The sequence below is a fragment of the Nansenia antarctica genome (assembly GCF_963989245.1).
Source record: "Nansenia antarctica genome assembly, chromosome: 5".
In the NCBI taxonomy this organism is placed as follows: Eukaryota; Metazoa; Chordata; class Actinopteri; order Argentiniformes; family Microstomatidae; genus Nansenia; species Nansenia antarctica.
Genome location: NC_137690.1, coordinates 10,941,639 through 10,951,013, shown reverse-complemented (window position 1 = coordinate 10,951,013; position 9,375 = coordinate 10,941,639).

The window sequence follows — 9,375 nt, the reverse complement described above, 5'->3', positions numbered from 1 at the left end:
TATTGGGAACATTGGGGAAACTCGACTTCCATGCCCTAGTAGAGAGGCGTGGCTTCAGATTTCCTGGATTTGAAAGCTTCCGGCTTGATGTTGTCCAGGTTGGTGTCAAAGTGAATTGCAGGTGGTCTAGCTAATGTAATGAACGAATTATGAATTTGTATGTACGTGTACGTGTATATGTTTTTAAATACATAAGAAGGCCTTTGTAAGTATAATAACGCAAGTGACATTGCATAATATCACAGCATGTTTTAAATACAACTGTGTAAAGAAAGCATATTGGCTGCACATGAGAGACTCAGCTGTTATCTCTCTGCCCTGTCCATGTAGGCCCTGCTCACGCTCAAAGGATTGTGGAGACTGACACTAACAGTATTTCCTGAGAAAATGTTGTAAACTAAGGTGTGTCCCTCTGTGTATTTTTTTCTTCTTTTTACAGATTTGTTGTAAAAGCTAAAATTGAGACATGTGTTGTTAGTTTGTTTGGTCTGTTGCTAGGGGCATGATAGGCTACTATTATTTTGGTTGTTGTATCTGTACTGAAACACTTTTTCCCCCCCAACTTGCCTCCTGACAGAACGAAAATCCCAGTGTGTTGATTTCCTTACTCTTTGGTGGCTTTTCAAAGAAACATGCAGGCATGAAGAGACAATGTTTTATTTTAGCTATTTTTGCAGTCAGGGGGTAGCCTACTTGTTAGAGGTTGGCTATGTAACTAACTAACTAACTAACTAAGGGGCGGCTGTGGCGCAGGAGGTAGAGTCGCCGTCTAATGATCGCAAGGTTGGCAGATCAGCGGTTCGAGCCACATGTCGAAGCGCCTTGTACATTGGTGTGTGAATGTGTGTGTGAATGGGTGAATGAGAGGCCGTTGTAAAGTGCTTTGGAGCAGCTTTGGAGCAGCAAAAAAAGGCGCTATATATAAGTGCATTCCATTTACCATTTATAACTTAGTATGCAATCTATTCTGAAAACGTTCAATCTATTCTGAAAACATCTGCATTTCCTGCTGAAATTCACAATTGTGACATGGTCTGGTGAAAGGGTCTGCATGTTTTCTGTGTTGAAGAGCCCACTTGATATAACAAACAACAGTTTTAGGACCACTAAATACTTATAATTTAGTAATTGGATTCACTGTATCGTCTGCCGTAGGCTACTAGGTAAGTGATACATGGCTTGTAAACAAATGTACATTTTAGGACGTGTTCAAAAGCAAGGACTGTGTGATCATCTGATTATAGTGTTTTTTTGTGTGTGTGTTATAGTGTTTTTAGCATGTTGATGTTCTATCAGTAGGTTGTGTTGTGTTAAATGCAGTTAGATGTTCATAGCAATGTACCTTCTTAGCTGATAGCTACTAGCAGCTGTTTTGCGTGTGATTCAGAGCGAGATTTGGTTTGAGGTGCACCAACATCCAAAGCATCAACATCTTCAACTATTTTCGATTTTCAGAAAAATTACCTTGCCCTACTTGAAGACTTTTTCACCAGACCCTGTCACAATTAATTAATATCAGCACTATCACAGAGACTTGGCACAGATTATTTTTCTTGTTTTGGAAAATAACCAACTGCTCATTAAAGTCTTAAAAAAAACGTTCTATAATAACCTATTGGCCTATGAACAACAAACAAAAACAGGCACATTGCAGACCAATTGAAAATGATCACAGAGATTTTTTTTTTGGTTTCAGACATGATTGTCTGAATTATTTCAGTATGGATGGAACCCTGCTGAGCTGCTGTTTCAGAGAGGGCAAAAACACATGCTAATACACTTCAACTGGTACAGTGTGAACTTTACTAATAAAATATTTGTCATGCTTCATTGAAGGTGTGTGAGGATTTAATGACTCATTCATTAGCCTACTATAACGACTACAGTACAACTCCTACCACCATGAACACTGCTATACCATTCTACCATTAGCTTACTCGCCATTATTGCCACCATCAAATGCTAATACTACATGCAGTTACTTATGGTGCCTTTTACAGTATCACTATACGTCTACTCCTACAAATGATCACTGCCTTTTAGAATGAAACAGTCATGATAGTAATTAATGAATAGTCATGAACTACATTGAACATTGTGATTCTAGAAGATCAAACCAAAGACCATGTATCAACAAAGCCACGGAGTGATGTTGTGGGAAATATGAAACCTTCACCCTGATCCTTGGCCTTGATTCCCCTCACTGTTATCTCAGTGAAGGAAGGGCTAGTGAATCACAAGACAGGATACCAGACTCCAATGTCCTCCCCCTCTGCAGGACATGTGTTCTGGATTTCTTATCTGGCTGGTTCAGGCAGCTTCTATCTCTCTCCCACCAAAGGAGAAGCCCACTCGCTCAGACATAAATAATTACAGAGAGTGAAAACATTCCCATGAAGGTAACCCCCCCCCCCCCCCCCCTTTCTCTCTCTCTTCTCCCACTGTCTCTCTCTCTCTCTCTCTCTCTCTCTCTCTCTCTCTCTCTCTCTCTCTCTCTCTCTCTCTCTCTCTCTCTCTCTCTCTCTCTCACGCCCCCCCCCCCCTCCTCTCCCCCACGCATCCGTCGGGCTGTGGGAAAGAGGATGTGAGTGAAGTCCCTTACACACACACACACACGCACACACACACACGCGCGCACACACGCACACACACACACACACACACACACACACACACACACACTATTCTACAGCCCAATTTCAGAGTAAAGAGTAGGAATTGGACTGGGAAGAAGTAATAATGTGTGGTTGGAGGGGGAGTATGCAAGTATATGATAATACAGAAGTGATGGCATTTAATTGAGGTGTTTAGTAACCATGTTAAATGAATTGCAGAATATTGCCCCCACTCAAATCTCCATGTAGATTATGCAGCAAAGGATTTCCATTCATTGAATATAGAGTTACAGAAATACATCTCAGTTCATGGTTCTGAACCTTCTTCAAATGTATAATAACTTCTTCTGCTGACTAATAAAAAAAGAAGAAGAGTTTTCTCAAATAAATCGGTTATGGTTATCATCATCACCCCAACTTTGTGAGGCATTGACTGTAGGATCATGGTGGACAGTATGCTACTATGATAGATACAGCTTCACCAGATAATCCCCAGTTCAGACAATGATGGCTCAGCCCCTGCTTATCTGCTGTCTCCTTATCAAAGAGTGGGGTTATGGGTGAGAGTTGTGATGCATGGGTGGTGTCACAGGCAGAGTCAGGGTACTTCCCGTGGTTAAAGGCAAAGGATACGCTACAGGTCATTTTCTGTCAGTCTCCAAATATGGTAGGATATTTCCTATACATTTTTGTTGGAGGTAGCTATCGCTTCACACATTCCAGACCTTTTTTCTTTTTCTTTTCTTTTTCTTTGTTTTACAATTTCTGGAATATATCTGGAAGCTGGAGGAACAGAACATTTTACTGCCTTGTTGTTAGGGAGATAACATAACAACGGTAACCCAACATGTATATATTCAGCTCAGAATTATGAATATCAAATGTATGGGACATAATAGGGCAGCATGTACTGTACAGGGGCTGTTGAAAGGGGTAACAAGTCGGGAATCGTGAAGTCGCGGAAATAAGTTGTTGTTTATTTTTCTCGCTATTAAGGCAAGGCAAAGGCAAGGCACATTTATTTATATAGCACTATTTTTTTTATTTAAAAAATGTTTTACCGAGCGCAGCACGAGGACATGCGTTGCCTTGCGGCTGACTAGAATCTTCAAAATAGTGATTATTACCTACTTATTCCAAGCATGCTTACTCAGCATAGTCTGCGAACATTACTTACAGCTGACAAACATTATTAGACATCGGTTCTCACTGCACAAATTGGGTCTGCGGGAGTGTGTGGAACGGATATGCAGAGGAAGAGAACCTCTCGATGGGGACGAGATAACAGGAAGACAAAGTAACCATGGAGGCCTGCGGGTTAGACAACAGCATGAGCCAAACAGATTATCCTTACCAAGCTTATGTCATGCTAATGTCCGCTCACTAGCCAACAAAATGGATGAAGTCAAACTATGGATTACCTCACAGACGCAGATTATGGACTGCAACGTTATGATTTTCCCTGAAACTTGCCTAAATACCAGTGTACCAGACAGTGTTGCTACGCTAACAGGAAGGGCCTCTTTCAGCCAGACAGAACAACAGAGAATTCAGGTAAAACGAGAGGTGGTGGTCTGTGCATCTATGTCAACAAAACCTCTATCTAGAGTACAGTGCTATCATTGAGAGTCATTGCTCTCTAGGCAATCTGGAATACATGATGATCAAGTGCAGACCGTTTTACCTGCACAGAGAGTTCTCTGTTGTTATCATTAGTGCCCCCTGCATCCCCCCCAGATGCTAATACTAAGCTAGCAATGAAAGAACTGCATGTTGTCATTAGCAACCAACAAACTGCACACCCAGAGGGTGCTTTCATTGCATGCAGGAGATTTCAACCATTCTAATCTGAGGACTGTATTCCCAAAATTCCACCAGCATGTCTCCTGCCCTACCAGTGGTGACAAAGATCCGTTCTGGATTACATCAAGACATGTTTCGATGGTGTCACCACCTAAGAACTTTCCCCAAACAGAAATCTTGGATGAACAGAGAGATCCATTGCTGAAGGTACGCAACGCCACCTTTAAATCAGGTGACGCAGAGGCCTATAGCTCAGCCAGGGCTAATCTGAAGAGGGGAATCAGGGAGGCCAAGCTTGACCACAAACTGCGGATTGAGAAGCACTTCCAGAACAACTCTGATGCCCGTCGTATGTGGCAAGGCATCCAGGCCATCACGGACTACAAAGGCCAAAATGCAGCCCGCCCCACCAGCACCGCGTCCCTAACCGACGAGCTCAACCACTTCTACGCTCGCTTCGACTGGGACAAGAAAGAAACAGCCACCAAAGCTGAGCCCCCCCCCAAGATGACCAGCCCCGCACATGCTCCCCGATGATGTCTTCCGCACACTGAGCAATTTGAATGGTCGGAAAGCTGCTGGCCCTGATGGCATTCCTGGCTGGGCACTCAGGGCAGGCGCTCCACAGCTGGCCGGGGTTCTCACTGACATTCACAACCTTTCAGGTTGTCCCCAAGTGCTTCGAGGCAACAACCATCGTACCGGGACCAAAGAACAAGTCTGAAGGACTACCGCCCTGTTGCGCTTAGGTCCGGCGTCATGAAGTGCTTCGAGAAGTCGCTCCTGGACTACCTAAAAACTCAACTTTCCCCCAAACTAGACCCCCCAGCAGTACGCCTACAGCAAGAACAGGTCAACGGATGACGCCATCTCCACGGCACTTCACTCCACCCCGATCCACCGAGACACAAAAGCAACACTTACGCAAGGATGCTGTTCATTGATTTCCTGCTCAGCATTCAACACCATCATCCCCTCCAAGCTGGTCACCAAACTCAGTGACCTTGGTATCAGCACCTCCCTCTGCAGCAGACCCCAGCTCGTCAAGTTAGACAACAGGGGAGGCACAGGTGCGCAGAGTCGGGCTAATTAGCCTGTGAGCTTCCCGCGGCCACCCACCAGATTGCCTAACGCGGGGCAGCTGGGCGCAGGGGTGGTATCTCCCCGCTATGATGCTGCCCACGGCCGGGGTGGCCACTGTCTGCGGTGCAGAAGGCCTTTGTCCTCCAGTCTGGATGAGGGGTTGCCACACTGTTCAAAAGCAAGGCATGTGTGATCATCTAGTTATGTGTAGTTATGTATTTTTTTGCATGGCATGTTCTATCAGCATGTTGTGATGTGCTAAACATGCAGATGTTAGATATGTTACATAGTGATATTGTTGTTAGCTGATAGCTCGCTAGCAAGCGCGATGGTAGCAAGCGGGTCTGTTTTGATTCAGGCGGTTTTCTCCACTATTTGGTTTGAAGTGTACCAACATTCAAATAAGCATATCTTTTTCAACAATTTTCAGATGTATGACACATCATTTCAAAGTTTACAATCTGCACTTTCATGATCTGTAATATTTGTTTAAAAATGACCTTGCCGACTTGGGGAACAAAACACCAGCTCTCCTGTCACATCTTAGCATAAAATATCAAAGGAAAGGATTTGGCCTATTAACCAAAGCTACACAGATAATTAGGTCTACCGTCTAATAGGCATCTTTTCATTTCATAACCAGATCGTTTGAGGTTTGGAAATACATTTGGAAATAACCTTTGCACCACAAGATCATGTTTTTTTTTACCTGGAAGGCAAGGATTTTTTTCCATGGCAAAATTCCCAGCACTTGTTTACGATTTACCCTTAACTCCAACTGACGTAAGCGTCCTCCCTCATCTGAGTGGAAATAGAACATGGGTTGAGGTGCGATTCTCTATCCCAATACATACAAATACCCCCCCTTCCTATACAGGGACTTCCAGCCATATTTTGTACACCCATCAATTCCTTTAAAAAACTATGAGGGGGAGTGAATAAGTGTACACTTTAGGGAGTATAAGAGAATTGGTAGAGAATGGGACTTCAGCCAATCTCTTTTCCTGAGTACAGTGGGGAGGGTGGGCCCATGGTGGGCCGTACCCATGGCACCAACACACACCGATCTTGCCAGCAGAGAGGGGGGATTTTATGACCTCATCAGATTTACGAGCTGGAAAGAGGGATGAAAGCGCTGTGAGCGTGTGTTCACACTCTGTGAGCGGAGCTAACACTGTTTTTAGAGAATGTTTTGATGTTGGTCTGGAGATAAAGTATAGGCCCGCAGAGTTAGAACTCAAACAATCATTACCGGAGTATATTTTGAGAGGGAATAGCAAAGAGCAAGAGCAAATTAAAGTTTTTTTTTTTTTACCCAATTCCTTGTTATTGCAGCTATTATACAGAACTCTTTAGATGCCAGTAGGCGCAACATAGGAAAATATTTTCATTGTCTCTGTCCCATATCAAAAAACAAACTCTTGCCTGACTAACCTTCTATTTAGATACAGTAACTAAAGCAAGAAGCAAAAACATACACACATGATGTGCCAGGTACAGTCATGAGAGGTGTGGGTCAGGCCAATGACCCGTGACCTTGGCCTCCCTTGCAGACACCGCTCAGGCAGTAAAATACACAATGTGATTGCTTATAAACATTTGTGGGCTTGGCAAAACAAAATTGGCATGGAACAGAGCACAACAACAAGCACAATGTTTTCTATGTCCCTAGCGCTTTGCTTTATCTCTAACCTGATCTTACCAAGAGAATAATATTATTATTGGGGATGTGAACAGAATGCTCAACATATTTTCCTAGCAAAACTTAAGTGGTCATCTACACCTGTAAGATATCATCATTTCAAATAGGATTTCTCATGGTATGTGAGAAGAAGAGCTCATTGACATCTCTCTTCAAAACCTTTGCCAAAAACATTAGCATTCTACAGAGAGGAACAAATTAATTTCACAATGTATCATTGTCGGAGCTTGGGTCGATTTAAATCTTAGATAAAGCAAAGTCTCAACACAGGCCCTGCCTCTTGGGCTTATGAGTCGTGTCTGTCTGTGATCCGCTATCAAGACACAAACAGAACGATGCCAGATAGGAGTCCGAGACGAGCACTAACTTGCTCTGGCATAATATCTCCCACAAAGCGACAGACGCTATGAATGCTGTCATGTTTATTGATATTGTTTTAGTTGTGTTTTCCTGGGATGATGTAGTGTGTTTGTACTGTATGCTATGGGGGGAATTTCCATCTGGCAATCCTTCAGACATACCTCACTTAGTACCTGCACCATGGGGTTGTCCATAGCATTCCATTTCTGGGACTGTAAACGCGGATGCACTCTGACAAGTGTCCGTTCAGACTGTCGAGATACACCTTCAGTGTTCTACATCAAGTGCTGCAAATGTCCAATAAAAAACAAACAAAAGTTTGGAATGATATTATAACAATAAGAGCTTGTGTCTCAGCTTAAACCTGTAGTGCCCTACATGGTTTAAGGAAGAGAAACATATCCCGGACAAGACTGGTTGATCTTGAATTTATGTATGTATGTTATATTCTTCCGTTTACGCAAATTCCATCTTTCATCATAGCTGAGACAATAGGTCATTCACTTGCCTCAACTTGCCTCTTTCCAGTGAAGCTTATAGTATACTGAAATCATTCAAATGACTGATGAGACAAGAATGCCTGCGCATTCAGCAAAGTGATAGAGATAGATGCTGTAGTATCATGAGAGCAGTGGCAAGATGCATCAATGCACCATCTAGTTTCCCATTGGAGTGAGAGAGGGGGGCACTGGGATGAATGATGATGTACTGCTGAATCAAATGCTACACATCTTTGCAATGTTCAACAGCTAGGTGATTGAGTCTCTAACACATATATAGTGTGTGTGTGTGTGTGTGTGTGTGTGTGTGTGTGTGTGTGTGTGTGTGTGTGTGTGTGTGTAAGTGTGTGTAAGTGTGTGTAAGTGTGTGTGTAAGTGTGTGTGTGTGTTTGTAAAAAAAACTATCTGTCTGGAGGTGTGAGGGGCTACTCAAATGCATGTCTCTTACTGTAAGCATTCTCAATCTTGGCCGATTTGTTTTCCGATAAGGCATGTCTCCCTGATTTATCCCTGTGCCGACTTTCAATCAGGGCTAATGTAAGTCTCCCTGTAAATCTCTCATCTCCTCACTCCTCCTCACTCCTCCTCACCCCCCCTCACCTCCCCCTAACGCCTATCTAGCTGCCTGGATTAAATCACTGCTCCTATTGATTGATTGGCAGTGCTGCTAAGGCTATGCGAGATAACTATGACATATGGCAAAAGACATAGTCGATTAGAGTTTCTCCTGGATCGTCAGAACCCCCTGCTTTTGGCTGATCGCTTTTCGCTTTGACATCTCATGCCCTCGAGGAGGAGAACACATTCTATAGCCAGTTTGTGCAAATTCATAATGGATGTCATCGGGGAGTAAATGGGACTTGCATTTGCGTCACTGTACAATTAAGCCAGTAAATTTTCCTCACATCACATAATATTTATACGAATGGAAACACAGCTAATGATGTCACTCGTCAATCATTATTGAAATCAACATGTCAGGGCTTTATTTGCAGTAATTAGGCTAGAGCAAGTCTTAGAAAACCTCCATGTTGGCAAATCCCCCTCAAAAGTGGTCATTTTCCCTCCAAGTCAAATTAAGCCACTGACAAATGGACTAAGGGCTTATAAACAGTAGTTGAGTAAACCTCTGTCAATGTTTAGACTGTGTGGACAGGGCTAGATGTTGTAGCTACAGCAGATAGATGTCATTATATTCATAATCATAATCTGGGCTTTGAAGAGATGATTAATGAGTTATACCAGCATAAGCAACCCAAACCCAAAAGTTAGTCTTAGATTGAGTAAATCAGTCATCAGCTAGCACAAAGCA